The sequence below is a fragment of the Octopus sinensis genome, linkage group LG2 (genome assembly GCF_006345805.1).
Source record: "Octopus sinensis linkage group LG2, ASM634580v1, whole genome shotgun sequence".
Classification (NCBI taxonomy): Eukaryota; Metazoa; Mollusca; class Cephalopoda; order Octopoda; family Octopodidae; genus Octopus; species Octopus sinensis.
Window position 1 is genome coordinate 96,296,731 of NC_042998.1, and position 17,500 is coordinate 96,314,230.

Sequence of the window (17,500 nt, forward strand, 5' to 3'; positions counted from 1 at the left end):
GCAACTGCCTACAAAATGAGTGGCAGATTGCGCTGCGTTCCAAAGTTGGTTAGACGATAGCCAATTCCTATCTATGGTTCTGCAAATATTAGACTATACCCAAGTCTATGGAACTATTGTTTTTAATCCCACAGCCCTCACCTGTAAAGGAAAACTGCATACCGAATTCCAAATTAAATTAAGTTTAATTAGAATTAGATTTGCTCAAACTAAATATAGATTCATAAGCAAATAAACGAATATACATACACACGCACACATACATTCACACACACACATACATACGCACACATACATACACACACACACACACACACGCCCGCACACACATACACACACCCGTATATATAGAACACTGCGCATGTGAGTAACAGGTGGTTGGATGTCTGTAAGTCTGCAAGATTATCTGTTTTTCGTCACCGTATTTCTCATTTACAACTGCGTATATTCGCAGTTCCGCTATTTCTGGTTCTTTTCTATAAATGCAGAAGATCATTTCTCATGTTCTCTAGAATTCTTCAAAAATGAACATACTGACAGCCATAATTTCACGCATGCGTCATAGATCTTTACGCCTACACATATATTAACTATTTGCACACATACGTACATATATATGTATGTGTGTGTGTGTGTGTACGTACATATAAATATATACATATAAGAATATATACGTATGCATAAACATTATATATATATAAAAATCAACGTGGGGTGTATTTAATCCCTCCTTACTCTATAATTCTAAAGAAGTTCTAAAAAATATTTGTGTGTGTGTGTGTGTATGTGTAAAATCGACATGGGGTGTATTGAATTCCTTATTTGATAAATTCTGAGGAATTTTGAAAAAATATACATATATGCTGACGTTTACAAAACTCTTAATATGTAGGTATTTAGCCGCATTTGTAACATGTTAATATCCACCACTACACTTTCAAGTACCTGACATTTACAAATGCCTTACTTAGCTGAATTACCTTCGATCGATAACATATCGAAACATTGGCGGCAAACATCAAAACTATACAAAGTCAGCTTCCGGCTGAACTATATATCTAAGACATTTTTCAAGAAACTGGTGACTCTCTATATCTCAAACGTAACATGCTGTTCTGTTGGAAAATCTATACACACATTTTAAAATTGTTCTCGGATATTTCTTATATTTCTATTAAACAAAATTCTGCGATCAGGTACCATATTTTCTTTCTTTGTATCAGCATGGTGGATGATTTCCTTTCTTAATAAATAACACCAGTTTTGTAGATTTCAGTGGCACTGCGGGAGCGGACACATTTATATACATGCATGTTGGTAATTACGATGATGATATGTGTGTTAGTATGTGTTATGTGTGCGTGCGTGTGTGTGTTTGTGTGTGTGTATGTGTGTGTGTGTTTACGGCTGAAAACAACGAGTCGTTACTCTTGAGTTTCCACGTGTAACGTTTCTTCAAGCATAAAAATTAAACCGTTGCATCTTCTTAAACTTATTCCCGACTTTCCTCCAGCTCCTATAAGGTCGGGGGAGACAAACTTAAGGGCCGTCCTGGGCAGCACACACTCTAGCTACGCCGCTTTTTGTGGCACTGAAAAAGAGAGTCAATTTTTGAGCTAATATGGGTTTCTAATCTTGGTATCAGTCATTTAGCTAATGCTTTAAAAAAAATTACAAGTATCACACGATATCACAATATTTTCTCCATAAATCCAATCCAAAGCATTGTTTCTATGCAAGAAATCAATATTACTAAAATGGAAGTAAACTTTGTTAAGTGTGTTTAAGTATATATATGTTTGAGTGTGAGTGTACGTATGCATATATAGATGTTGAGGTAGTGGTGGGTAACCTCATGCAGAAGTGCGATTCCAGTGTGGCCTTTAATGACTCTAAGTATATTACTAAGTTTGTGTTTTCATATAATGAATGCCAATGGAAAATGTCAAGTGGAGTGAGAAAGCCTAATAAGTAATTATGATTATATTGGAATTTTTTTCCCTTGAGAATCGAAATCAGCATACTATTGGTTGGATTGAATTTTATTGAACTCCAGAAACGAGCAAAATCAGTTAAGATTTAATCAGAATGCTTGGGCATTGAACTAAATGAAGTGAAATATTAAGTCGGTGTTCATTGCTTTGGCCATCTCCTCCCAAGAACTATCTTAGGTAATTATATAAAGAAAATCATGCATATTTTAGTGATATTATGGATTAATCTGTGTGGCTAACAAAGCTTGCTTTCCAATCATGTGGTTTCGGGTTTAGTACCGCTGCGTGGAATCTTGGGCAAGTGTCTGCTACTATAGCTCCCGACCAACCAATGCCTTCCGAGGTCTGTGTTCCCTCACCATCGTTTAATAACCACCGGTGTTGGTTGGTTTGCGTCCCCGATAGAATAAGTACCAGACTTCAAAAATAAATACTGGGGTCGATTCGTTCGACTAAACTCCTCAAGGCGGTGCCCCAGCATGACCGCAGCCCAATGACATTAGCAAGTAGAAGAAGACAAAAAATAGAAAGCATCACATTTATAATTTTGCGTTCTTGCACCTTCGTAAGAAACCAGTTTCTAATAATTGACGTTATATTGGTTTCTGATTTTGGCACAAGGCTAGGAAGTTTAGAGAATGGGTAAGTCAATTACATCAACTGGTACTTATTTTATCGACCCCGAAAGGATGAAAGGCAAAATCGACCACAGCGAAATTTGAACTCAGAAAGAAACGGTAGACGAAATACCGCAAAGCATTTTGCCTGGTATGTTTATGATTCTGCCGGCTGGCCGTCTTAATAGCCGATGTTATAATGAAATGAAGACGACACAATGGGAAGAGAATTTGGTTCTAGTTGGTATGAACCCTACAAGTATAGTCCAGAGATGTTGCTCTTGATGAGATGGATGCGGCATCGTTATAAGTTTATATATTAATAAATCGTCGGCAAATACGTTGTCGCATCTGTTATCAATTAACAAGTAGGCACAGTAAAAGCAGCACTATTAACGGTAATGATTTCTATGAAATTGTTAAATAACAACTGGACCGAATATGAAATTACATTAGTGTCGAGGAAATGCCCACAACGTTGAAGACATAAGTAGGAAAGAACATCTGCGATAAAAGAATAAATAAATGAATATGTAAACATTAAGATTTTCAGAAGGAAAAATTATATAAAATTAAATTATCAATTTATTAATTATATATCTGATTTCCGTAACGTATAGTTATAGGAAGAGAATGAACACTTATACTGATGTATATGACATTTACTTTTGTTTAATATAGCGAGCCGTACTTTCGTTATTTTGATGGGAAAATGTTTAGGGAAGGAATAGAGCGAAAAATGTTGCAGATGAAATAATAAAACTTTAACCAAGGAGCTTTTATTATTCTTTGCACGTAGAGACGGAGCAGGGGATATTGCAAAGGAGTTTTGCTTCAGGGGGTGTTCTCATAGAGTGGGAGAGAATTTTTCTTTTGTTCCATGGGTGCTTTTGTTCGGATCCTGGCTTAAATAGCCAATCTATTTCTTTACTACCCACAAGGGGCTAAACACAGATGGGACAAACAAGGACAGACAAACGGATTAAGTCGATTATATCGACCCCCAGTGCGTAACTGGTACTTAATTTATCGACCCCGAAAGGATGAAAGGCAAAGTCGACCTCGGTGGGATTTGAACTCAGGACGTAACGGCAGACGAAATACGGCTACGCATTTCGCCTGGCGTGCTAACGTTTCTGCCAGCTCGCCGCCTTTATTGGCTTAAATAACCAATCGTCCTTCAGTAGCAGTAACTTCTGTGCGATCTGAGTCCGTGACCCGGTTTCTATTTTCACTCGTTGCTAATTCACTTCTTCTGCGCCGTTGATACCAATAGAAAGAAAATGTATTAACATCTCATACACTCTCATACTATCAATCCTCTGTAGATTTGGTGCTTTGTGCCAATCAGTAGATTTTACTTAAACAGGGAGACCAGACAAGCTAGCAACATATATCATTCAGTAGAATACCAAACTGAACATGGTATAATTAGAAAAGTTTGGTTAACTAATTAGATTGTCATTGCAGTGACATTTGAAGCAATATATTGACAGAGAAAGGTCAACTTAGCACGGCAGGTAACAAGAAGATCAAGGTCAGTCGACAAAATATCTCGCTTAACAGGATTAAAACAAAGTACTATTAATCTTCAGAACATGATCTGTATACGATCAAGAGTATTTAGTGACAGATTGTTCGGTAGGAGTAACTTCCTAGTTGAGAAAGCTTCAGATTATCGTTTGCTTACTCGTAATTCTATTGAAAATAATACTCTTATTTCTAATAGTAACATGAACTTCTTTTCACTTGGTACACTTGAACGTGTTGTTGGAAAAACATTGTTAATTGTATAAATTAGTCTCGAGTTTTTATCTGTAAATCGTATCCTTTATATTGTTTTCTCCACTAGGCACAAATCAAATTTTTTAAGGGACGGGGCTGATCGATTATATCAACCCTAGTGCTCGACAGGTACTTATTTTAATCGACCCTGAAAGGATGAAAGGCAAAGTCGACCTCGGCAGAATTTGAACTCAGAACATAAAGATAGACGAAATGCAACAAGGCAATTTAGTCCGACGTACTAACGATCCTACCTGCTCGCCGCCTTAATTGTGTCTTAAGAAAGTAATAACACTGTCTGTTTCACTGCAGTTCTTTACAGAAACGTCTAAACTTCATTACTAAAGGGATTATTAAGCGGACCTTTTCTATCATTTCTAAATGCTAGTTTTCTAATTTATATTTTCTCACAAACACTGTAGTAACTGGTGTATCAGCAGTGTAAGATACATAGATGGCTATTTTTTTATTTTGTGATTTTTAAAAAAAGATTTATATTCATCTAATGTTTTCTTCAACAGCCGACAAAATACTTATATAATCTGCAAGATCTTAAGTTTAAAAAAAAAAACTGGATTATATCTTACAGAATATACAGTCCAATTTCGTTTTCTTTCTTCATCCACTCCTTTCCTTTCATCTGTTTGCACAAAAGTAACCGAGGCCAACACTGCTACTTTCAGTACAGTTAAAGGTGAATCTTTCGTTGAGTCCTCTCTCAATATAAAAGTGGGTGTTTCTTTTCATCTGTAACACAAAAAGTAAAGGAAGAGATGAAAGGAAACAAAGAAAACGGAGGATGTTACTCAAAATAATGCTCCTTGAATGAATGTGAATTTCAAGCATATGATTGCAATTTTCTTTAGAAGTAAATTATTCTTCAAATATAAAAGAAAAATACTCAAAGAAAAAGGGTCCCCTTTCCGGGTTCAGATATGATTCATTATTAGCGGACGGACGATGAAGGATGACTGATACCTTTCACGCTTTATGGTTATTAACTAGAAAAGATGAATCCCAAATGCTGTTTTGATTATTGCATTTAATGACTTAAAGGAGGAACGGGAGCTCCCATAAATTTTTTCAAGACTTTCATGACTTGTGGGGAGGGAACCTATCTTTAGATGGAAGGCGTAAATGCACCAAAGAGCCAGGTGGTAATATTATAAACTGGGCCGACTGCCAGAATAGTTAACACGCCGAGCAAAATGCTTAGCGGCTTCTCGTTCGTCTTTACGATCTGAGTTCAAGTTCCGCCGAGGTCGACTTTGCCTTTCATTCTTTCGGGTTCGATAAAAAAAGGCACCAGTTGAGCACTGGGGTCGATGTAATCAACATACTCGCTTCCCCAAAATTGCTGGTCTTGTGCCAAAATTTGAAACAAATATTATAGACCAGACGAACACCACTCACAAAACTTCAGTCGACCCGAGGCTTTGGTCAAAAAGATACTTACCCCAGGTATCGAACACGGAAACTGATAGCAAGCGAATTGCTTAACCACACAGCTACGCCTACTAGTTAACATAAGTAGAAAATTTTGAATTTGATATAGTACTAATAATTTCCTTCTAATTTTTGAGACAAAGCCAGCAATTTTGATGGGAGGGGAAGTCGATTACATCGACCTCTGTACTTGATTGATCCCTATTTTACCGACCCTAAAGGATGAAAACCCAAATCGGCCTCGGTGACATTAATAATAATAAAACAGTGGAAATTATGATTAAATAAATTAGTATCTTATATAGCTTAGTCACGCTACACAGGTCACAATAAACCAAATACTACTCGTTAACATAATATATTGAAATCTTATTGTATTATTATTATTATTATTATTATTATTATTATTAAAGCATTTTATGACCAGTTTCAATAATTGAACGATACTACAATGCAAACTGGAACAGTTTTATTAATAGAACTGATTCGATGTTGATACATAAACAGTGTTGGCACTGCGTTACAGTGGGTGTACGAATAATAATAAGAGAGTCTTCTGGTCTGTTTCTTATGAACTCAAATATGAACAAACAATGTATTTATTACCATGGTGAATCAATCAATAGACTGCATTCTGGTTAGCATATCTCGATGTCTCATCCAATAGTTAAAGACAAATTGTAGCTGTTGTTACTAGTGCCGTTGTTGTTGTTGTTGTTTGGCACCAGGTCTTGATAAAGTAGACCTATGGTCAAAGACATTCAAGTTGTGTCCATCTCGCCTTTTTAGATTTATATAAGACTATATCATCCAATGTGTCGTTTTCTTTATATACTTGTTAAGACGGCAAGGTGTGATTTGAGGGAGATTTGGTTGCCTTTTGCCGCATCTGACGAGGTCTTCATAGTGTTACACACACACACACACACACACACACACATACACACACATGTATATATAGAACGTTTATTTCATTTTTATTATCCTGGTACTTGTTTCAGTAGGGATACTATTTTTTGAACAGAAATGATTGCGCTCTAACTGCGAAAAATCCAGATTTTTCAGTTATTAGTTTTCTGACATGTTAACATAGAAAGTAGAAATAAGACATTTCATTACCTCCGTAGGTGTATTGTGTGACAGGTCATGGTTGACTACCTAACCTTGGTCACAACGATGTTATAAGAATGAGATCATTTGTGGTGGAAGAAATTCTGTGATGGCAATTGCGTTACTGAGAGGGTGAAAAATGAGCATTCGAAGTTGAATCGTTATTATCGACATATTTATGACTGGCAGAATCGTCAGCACGGCGGACTAAATGCTTCGCATCATTTCGTCGTCTGTAGGTTCTGAGTTTTAATTCTGGGTCGACTTTAATTCGAGGTCGACTTTGCCTTTCATCCTTTCGAGCTCGATGAAATAAGTGCCCGTTGAGCACTGGGGTCGATGTAATTGGCTTATCCCTTCCCTAAAATTGCTGGCCTTGTGTCAAAATTTAAAACTATTTAATCTATTATCAATAGAAGATATTCTATCGTACTGCCTGTAATCCTATTCAAGTACTGAAGCCGATTTCATACCCATATAAAGTAACGTTGGTGCGAATGAAATTGTAATAGAAGACTTAAGTTTAAGGATCTGGTTTCATTAACAGTAACTGCAAAGGTGCGTCTCTGTGCATCAAGATAAAGGCGAACTTGTGACAAAACTATCAAGAAATGTGCAATGGCATGTGAGTGAATTTAGTAAGTGTATGGATGCCCGTTGGAAACTGTATGGGAGCCCGTTGTATGTATGTGTGTATGTTTTGGATTTGTCCAACATCTACTCACCGCTTAACGACAAATGTTGGTTTGTTTATGTCCCTGTACCTTAGCCGTTCGGCGAAAGAAAACACTACAATATGTACTTTTCTTAAAAATGGATACTGGGGGCTATTTGTTCGACAAAACCCCTCTTCGAGGCGGTGCCCCAGCATGGCTGCAGTCCCATGGCTGAAACAAGAAAAAAATACATATATGGCGGAGGAGAGGCTGTGTGGTAAGTAGCTTGCTTCCCAACCACATGGTTCCGGGTTCAGTTCCACTACGTGGTACCTCGGGCAAGTGTCTTCTACTTTAGCCTTGGGCCGATCAAAGCCATGTGAGTGGATTTGGTAGACAGAAACTGAAAGAAGCCCGTCGTATATATGTATGTGTATATATATATATATATATATATGTGTGTGTGTGTGTGTGTGTGGTGTGTGTGTGTGTGTGTACATGTTTGTGTGTCTGTGTTTGTCCCCCTAAGATCGCTTAACAACCGATGCTGGTGTGTTTACATATCCGTAACTTAGCGGTTCGGCAAAATAGACCGATAGAATAAGTACTAGGCTTACAAAGAATAAGTCCTGGGGATCGATTTGCTCGACTAAAGGCGGTGCTCCAGCATGGCCACAGTCAAATGACTGAAACAAGTAAAAGAGTAAAGAGAGAGTAGAAAAGAATATTTAAACCAATTACATTAAGCTTCTTCGTATTCTTTGACTTTATCTCTTAGCGTAAACGCGGCACCGTTGTTAAGTATTTTCCTGTAAACTAGTCAGACGAACTGTATGTTCTATAGTTACATAATGTCTCACAGAAAGATAACACAAGGAATGTAATCAGTTATGGAGCTGTCTGCGAGTGTTACCCTCGAATGAATATTGATATAGATTCTGATCCGGTTCATAAGCGTTAGTAACTAAGTCTATTAAAATACTACATATTTTATATAATATGCATGTATGTATGCAGTGGATAGATTCATATATCTTGGAATTCAGAACGTTACTGATTGCTAAAAGCGCGCGAGCACACACACACACACACACACACATTCAAATATCTTGGAATTCAGAACGTTTACTGATAGCTAGCTATAAGTCATTGAGGTTCAGTAAGCCTGGATATAATCGGACATATTTTCATATGTTTCTTTATGTATGGATACTTAGGCATCGCCTGCGTGTGGGTGGCGAATATGAATTTAGTTTGGATGCTCTTGTACCAAGATGTATGGAATGCATATGATTGGCTGTTAGTTTAAACGTTTTCGAACACAAGATCCGACGTATGTTCGATAAGGTTTTCTTGTCTGAATTTCGCAATAAATATTCTTTTCTAACATAGGCACAAGGCCAGAAATTTCGTTGGGATGGACGTCTTTGAATGTAGAGAGCCGAAGCAAATTTCGCAATATTACACCTGTGTGTGTGTGTGTGTGTGTGTGTGTGTGTGTGTGTGTGTGTGTGTGTGTGTGTGTGTGTGTGTGTGTGTGTGTGTGTGTGTGTGTGTGTGTGTGTGTGTGTGTGTAAGGGGGAGAATTCGCAAAAAAAAGACAAAAGACGAAGACAGGTGGTGTAGACAACAAACAGATGTATAATGCTCGGGAAGTGAAAACGGGTTTAACGTTTCGAGCCTATCGGGTGGCTTTTAAGCTAGCTCCTGTGGAGGGCTCTTCATTAGGCCTTGGGCCCAACAATGACACTTCATGCATTGAGTACATATCAAATTTTATTAAACTTGGATAATATTTTTCAAGCAATGAACATTTTTCATCAAAACAATGATATAATTTGTCCACTTAGAACTTATTGCAAAGCTGCATGATAAACAACAGTCCCACCACCATCGCTACCACATCTACCATATAAAACCATTCAGACTTCTGACGCCACCACCATCAATATCTTTGATTTCGCCGCCTTCCCCTCCACCACCATCATCACTGTCTTTCACAGTTCTTACTCTCACCGTCATCCCTGACCGCCTCGGCTACCACTACCATTATCACCGCCGCCTCCGCCTCTATCACAAACAACTACAGTTCATACTATTACTATCACCCCATTACCATCACAAAAAGGCTAAATGTGTGTGTGTAATGTTCGTTTAGTATGTTTGTTCAGTATATACACATTATGTAATACAATTGTATAAATAACACATGACCAAATGATTAAGAAGTTCGTTTCGCAATTATGCAGTTTCAGTTTCGATTTCGTTGCGTAGCATCGTAGGCAAGTGTCATTTTCTATAACTTCGAGCTGATACATACTTTGTGAGAGAGTAGAATTGGGTGGACGAAAGCTGTGTAGAAGCCCATCGGATGGATTATACCTGGAAGTCAAACGTTCAGCCATGTCAGACTGTTTCACCTTGATTCCGCCTTTTAATTGCATTACGCGTACATATATCTGTGGTGTACTCAGCCACTTTCACGCTAATTCAGTGAACCTGGTAGTTTAGTTCATCGAACACCTGAACACTCGTGACCGGATATTCTGACCGAGATTCACCCAGTTAATATATATAGTAATACAATGAAGCCCATTGTTATGTTGAAGTTTTACTTTAATAAACATAGATATTATCAGTATAAAGTTACAGTGAAAGCTATACTACTAACTATGAGTGCAGAAATATTTTGTTCTCAATAAAGGGTGAATGAAGTGATATCCGGTGTAACGCATTCATTTGTAGTGAAAAAGAAATTATGAAAAACCTGTTCATTTACTCACTACTGGGAAGTTTTGTTTCATAAAATTATTGTAATAATATGCTATATAACCTTGGAATAAAGTTGGGAAATATTTGATATAAAAGATATTGGTTTTATGTAATTATGTATGATATTAGCTGAATCTTTGAAATATTTCTTGCTAAGCACAATGACGAAGGAATGTGTGACCTTTGTCCTTTTTCCCAAGATTTTTTTAACGTTGGTGTCGTTAAGCTCCCAGGCTCAGCTTTGAACCAGCTGACCTATGGTAGGAAACATTTCATCTGTAACTACTCCCTCTTTATTTTTCTGGCAAAGTACCCTTCTTTTATTAGCATTGTTGTTTAGCAACAGTTCAAATGTGAACCAATATATATATGATTAAAGACCAGCTGCGACCACCCCGTCTTAATTTATTCTTCGGATATAGTGCCCTTTCTTTTTAAAGCACTAAAGGTATAATTTGTGAGAGTTTTGTTGCTATTTCTAGAATGCTTCCTTCGAGCACATTTTCCTTGATGAATTTCAAGATCAACCCTGATCGAGTAAATCTCTGATGAGAAACGTTCTACTTATGACTCTCCTGTCTTTCAAACAATACATATCAACACATGTAACCTTCCGTCTATATAAAGACGATAAGATGGAATTTAAAGGAAATTTTGTTATTTCTATGATATTGGGCGACCAGTTTACAGGCTCTCTCGTTGTTTCAGTATCTTTAGTTGGCAATGCTTCGGTATCGGTATGCAGATTGCCGGTATGAGGAGACATCATTCACCCTTTTTTATTATTTTTTTTTTCAGCCTAGCCTCTTTATCTATATCATGAGGAAACGTTGTTGGCTAAATAATGTCGTCAACAAATACCGAAAGATTGCCCTTTAGTGTCCATTTTGAGTTCAAATCCGCCGCGGTTAACTTTGCTTTCCATTCCGCTGAGATCGATAAAATAAAATACCTGTGTACGACTGGAGTTGATCTAATCGACTAAACCACTCCCATGAAAATTGCTAGCTTTTGCGTAATTCTGAAACCATTACCCTGTCCGGCCTCCTTTATTTAAAACAGTATTATCTAATTTGAGAGAGATTGGCTACTATTCCTAGCAAGCGGAACGTCCAGGTACAGGCTTCCTCGTTTGTTTGTTAGGCATCGCATTAATTATAAAGTCCAGAGTGTGCATTAAGTGGACGTGCACTGGAGTGTTGGGTTGTGTTAATACAAATGCAGCGTGATCAGTGGCTTTTCACAATGAGAATGCTAGCTTCTTGGCATTCTTTTGGTTACATTGTTGTCTAATTTAACTTTAACAACCTTCTTTATTAACTTACGTAATTTACACGTAGGGAAAGACATAAGCATGAGGTAATTAGATCAAGTTCTAAATCTTCACATGAACACAGAACAATTAACAAAACCACTTTCATTGTAAACAGAATTTTTGGTCAGTCCGTTTCAGTTTCGTTTATGAACTCGCCAACCTCCTGTCGTATTCCCATATATATATAAGCTGTCAAATGTATCTATCTAGCAAGCTGGTGTGGAAAAAGAATCTACAATTTTAATCGCTTCTGCCTACCAGTCCTTGTGAATTCTTAAACTTTTTATATACTATGTCAGTTCACAAGATTAGAAGCGCGAATGAGTGGGTGTTAAATGAAGCAGTTCAACACAATTCTATTCATATTGTATTATTTTATTTATTTTTTTCGTACCCAAGTTAACTAAATGTCACTCCGTAGAGAGAGAAAAAAAAACAATAAAAACAAATTCAAAAGGAAAACAAAAGCAACGAAAAACATGTGCTGCAAATTTCAACAAATTATTTCACTTTGCTGTTTGGTCGCAGTCTTTCTTTCCAATTCTGCTTGCAGTCCAGAGGAGGTCTGTCTTTTTCGTCTTTTCTTCAACCACTACACATGTTTGAGGAAATAGGATTTCAACTTTTCTTTTCGCGGTATGTCACCTGTTTGTTGATTGTTATTCTAAGCTTTTATAATAACTTTCATATCGACCGATTATTCCATGTGCGAAATTTATCTTAGAATTTATTGATTTTTATCAAAGCAAAAACAAAAAAATGTAAAGCTAACAAAAAAATTCAATGCACAACAAAAATCTATTTTCAACTCATTAACCTAGATTTTTGCACTGAAATGAAATGTAACTACGCCAAACCTGGTCTTTACACAAGAATGCGTGTATTTTATATTTGACGATGTGTGTGTATGTGTGTATTCATATCTCTACATAAGTTTCTATCTATCTATCAATCAGTTGCCAAAAGTGCCATGTGTATATGAGTGTGCTTGTGAGTGAGAGAGAGAGAGAGAGAGAGAGAGAAAGTGTGTATACGTTATCTCTCTATATATATGTGTGTATAAAGTGTGATAATGAATATATACTAAATTTCTCTCTATCATTATATATGTATATATCTATCAGCCTGTCTCTAAGTCTCTCTCTCCCCTTCTCTGCATATATATATATATATAGTGTGTGTGATACAAGCAGAAAAAGTAGAACTCAAGACATGAGTATATGTATATATTTTCATTGATATTTAACAGAAGTAACAGTGACTCGGCCCTTGTTGCTTCTGCTAAACATTAATTTTAAAAAATGTGTGTGTGTGTGTTTGCTCCCATCCTACCGCTTGACAACCCGTGTTGGTTTGTTTACGTCCCCATTACCTAGCAGTTCGGTAAAAGGATAACCACTAGAATAAGTACTAAGCTTTGAAAATAAAATAAGTACTAGGATTGATTTGTTTGAGGCCCACAGCCTGCAGACTTTTATCTTGCAGCCCGCTTGATACTTTCTTGAAATGGGCTTATCTAAACAAACATTTTAAAATTTTATCAAAACTTAAATATTGTAATGAAAAGTAAAAAAGAAAGATACTACTGTTTTTGCAACGATAATGTTTCGTGTTGAATCAATGATTATTCATTCATTATTGTAATAATAGCATGAGAAAGCAAAATGCTTTCAATTTTGTCAGTATACAAGAGGCCTTCAAAAAACTTTCTGTGATTAAGGTAGACCCGCAATGTCATTCAAGTTGGCCAAGTCTGGACTAAACTATTCGTGGCAGTGCCCCAGCATGGTCACAGTCAAATGACTGAAACAAAAGATAAAAGATATACAAACATATACACACACACATATATATATATATATTGATAGATAGACAGAGATAGGTAGGCTGGTAGATAGTTGGTAGGGAGGGAGTATGATTGTGTCTCCATATGTGCCTGTGTGCAGTTATAATAAAATAAACATTTACTACAGAATCAATTGCTTGGCCTTTTATGATCAGCATTATTGATTAAAGACTGGGTATATAGAAGTCTTATCGTTCAACTCTTTTTCAAGGACGTTTGAGAGATCAGTGAACCAGCTGCGGCCGGGATTCAAATCTGCTTGTACACTTAAGTTTACCTGCAGTTTAATCAATGCTACAAAACACACACACACACACATATGTGTGCACACATCATTTTATCTTTTAATTTTTTACTTGTTTCAGTCATTAGATTGTGACCATGCTAGATCACCGTTTTGGAGAATTTTTTGTCAAATGAATCAACCCCTGCACTTATTCTTTGTTAAGCCTGGTACTTATTCTATCAGTCTCTTTTGCCAAACCACTAAGTTACAGGGACATAAACACAGCAACACCAGTTGTCAAGCAGTAGAGGACAAACAGAGACACACACACACACATATATATATATATGCATATATATGAAAGATCTCTTTCATTTTCCATCTACCAAATCCACCCACAAGGTTTTGGCCAACACAAGGTTATACTAGAAGACACTTGCCTAAAGTGCCATGCAGTGGGACTGAAACCAGAACCATGTGGTGGGGAAAGCAAGCTTCTTACCACACAGCCATGTCTGCACCTGTATATATTCTATCTAATAGGATTTTTAATCCAACATTCTACATGCTATTATTTATAGCTTCATCTATTGGGTCATCCCGTAAATAATGCGTTTTTTCAGTTGCATGAACTAAAAGTCCGAGGGGGATGGGATAAACTACATGTATCAACTTGCTATAAAAGCAGGTAGTAATTTCACCTTGTACTTATTCTTAGTGCAAGTTTTGAAGAGTGCTATTTGATTTCAGCAGTTATTTTTCAAAGCTATATTGGAAGTGACAAACGAACATATTCGGCATATTTTGCTTTATGAGTTCAGTAAAGGTAACAGCGCGATGGAAAGTGCAAGGAATTTTAATGCAGTATATGGGAATCAGACAACGTAAATCAGTGCCAACGGTAATTCCAAATTATTCCAAGCCAGAAACTACAGCCTAGAAGACAAGCTTCATCCTGGAAGATCTGTAGAGTTCAATGAGGATGTCTTGCAAACCCTGTTGGAAAAAAATCCCATCATAACTGTTGAGGAACTAGCAGAGAACCTTGGATTTGGTCATTCAACCAGTCATTCAAGTCAGTGCTGGAAGAAAAACAACCATCTTTGGTTTCAAAATGAAAGGTGTTCTTCCATCAGGATAATGCTCGGCCACATACAGTGAGGATGACATCCCAGAGGCTGGAGCAGTATACACACAGTATACACACATGTATACTCTTTTACTTGTTTCAGTCATTTGCCTGCAGCCACACAGGAGCACCACCTTTAGTCGAGCAAATCGACCCCAGGACTTATTCTTTGTAAGCCTTGTACTTATTCTATTGGTCTTTTTATGCTGAACAGCTAAGTTACGGAAACGTAAACACACCAGCATCGGTTGTTAAGCGATGTTGGGGGAACAAACACAGACACACAAACATATACACACACATACATGTATATATATATACATATATACGATGGGCTTCTTTCAGTTTCCGTCTACCAAATCCACTCACAAGGCTTTGGTCGGCCTGAGGCTAAAGTAGAAGACACTTGCCCAACGTGCCATGCTGTGGGACTGAACACAGAACCATGTGGTTGGTAAGCAAGCTACTTACCACACAGCCACTCTTGCACCTATGTATGTAAATTTTTCTTATGAGACTTAGTTATATTTTTTATCCATGTGCTGAATCCATGGCTGTCTCTAAAGTGGCAAAGCTCTTTTGTTGATGACATCACTTGAAGCTAATTGTTTTTTTTTGGGGGGGGGGGGCGTGTATGTGGATAAACTTACGCTCACGTAGTGGGTGTGTCTGTCACTTAAGAACGCAAGTGCATGCGTGTGTCTGTCACTTAAGAACACAAGTGCATGCGTGTGTCTGTGTGTTCCATAATTATTATGTAACTGTGTGCATGTCATCAGGTCAGAAGCTCCAGATGTGTATGTATGAGCATCTTTATGCTTATTTATATGAATATGGAAAAAAGATGGAAAGAGAGATGAGTAGATGTAAGGTGTCAGTATTGGAATTTAAAGGTCTTTGAGTTCAGTTTTGGTTCCCCCCACCCCAAAACTTACTGCTATGATCCATGTATATAACTCCATAGTCATTACATCAAGGATGAATGATTGTGACTAAAGATTAAAGCTATGTTTGAAGTTAAAAGATTTGAGCTCAAAGAAGATTTTATTAGAGAAAACAATTATTAAGGATATCTTTATTTTATCTTTTGTGACTGTGGTCATGCTGGGGCACTACCTTCAAGAATTTTTATTCAAATAAATCGACAACAGTACTTATTCTTCTAAAGCCTGGCACTTATGCTATCCGTATCTATACACACACGCACGTACATACATACACCAAAACCAGTTGATAAGCGGTGATGGGAGACAAACACAGATACAGAAGCACACATGCACACCCACACACACACATATACATGTATATATATATTATATAAAATCTGTCGTCTGTCTCTATGTATCTTCTAGGATCTCGGGCATCCTCCATCCGATTGCGCTCAAATTTGATATGTAGACACTGACAGTATCAGGGCATGTATAAGTCTTGAAAAAATTACAAAAATCAATTCCAGGTGAGAATGCGATCGATAAAGCCGTGGGAATTTGTTTTTATATGCGCAAGTACATCAGCTGTTGCAATCGATACTATGCGTACATGAGAAAAATGCACATGCAGTTTGCGCAAAAAAAGCCAGCTGGCTTGAAATAATGCCACAAAATGGGATGGTCAGACAAGTTGTTTTGAGAAAATTTGGTTTAAATGTTTGACAAATCCGCACCATCCACTGGACGGCGGCGGGGGGGGGGGCGTTTTGCTCGTGTATATATATATATATATATTATATATATATATATATACATATACAATGGGTTTCTTTCAGTTTCTGTCTATGAAGTCCACTCAAAAGGCTTTGGTCAGCCCAAGGCTATAGCAGAAGACATGATATTAATATATAAGAAAATATGATTTTAAAATTTGTTTAAGAAGATAGCAGTTTAAAATTGATGAATGAGAAATAGTGTCTTTCAGAAGGATCAATTTTGGGGAAAAAGAGTGATTGATATTTTACCTTTGAGAATGAAACATAATGAGAAAAAAGTAATATAATTAGGAAGACATAACAAACTTACTCTCTCTCTTTTACTCTTTTACTTGTTTCAGTCATTTGACTGCGGCCATGCTGGAGCACCACCTTTAATCGAGCAACTCGACACCGGGACTTATTCTTTTGTAAGCCCAGTACTTATTCTATCGGTCTCTTTTGCCGAACCGCTAAGTAACAGGGACATAAACACACCAGCATCGGTTGTCAAGCGATGCTAGGGGGACAAACACAGACACACAAACACACACACGCATATATATACATATATACGACGGGCTTCTTTCAGTTTCCGTCTACCAAATCCACTCACAAGGCTTTGGTCGGCCCGAGGCTATAGTAGAAGACACTTGCCCAAGGTGCCACGCAGTGGGACTGAACCCGGAACCATGTGGTTGGTAAACAAGCTACTTACCACACAGCCACTCCTGCGCCTATATTACAAACTTAGCTTTGTTTTTTTTATTAACGATGCTATAAACTTTGTACAAACAGACTGTTGCAGTAAGCATTAATGCAAGCAGGAAAAGAATCTGTTAAGATTCTTTCTTTCTCTCTAAGTTGATGATGATGATATAGAAAATTATTTATATTCATTCTTACTCATAGTTATATTT

The 17,500-nt window shown here is 37.2% G+C and overlaps 1 protein-coding gene across 3 annotated transcripts in view; it reads left to right on the top strand.

The window, feature by feature from the left end:
• Positions 1 to 17,500, top strand: part of LOC115232361 — an 84,140-nt gene that overhangs the window by 26,439 nt on the left and 40,201 nt on the right. The window contains exon 1 of one of the 3 annotated variants that reach the window (XM_036498529.1): positions 12,308 to 12,331. The exons of the other annotated variants lie outside the window; for them this stretch is intronic. The gene's annotated coding sequence lies outside the window, so the exon portion shown is untranslated. Of the gene's footprint in view, positions 1 to 12,307; positions 12,332 to 17,500 lie in introns of those variants that run through there. 3 annotated transcript variants of the gene reach the window in all.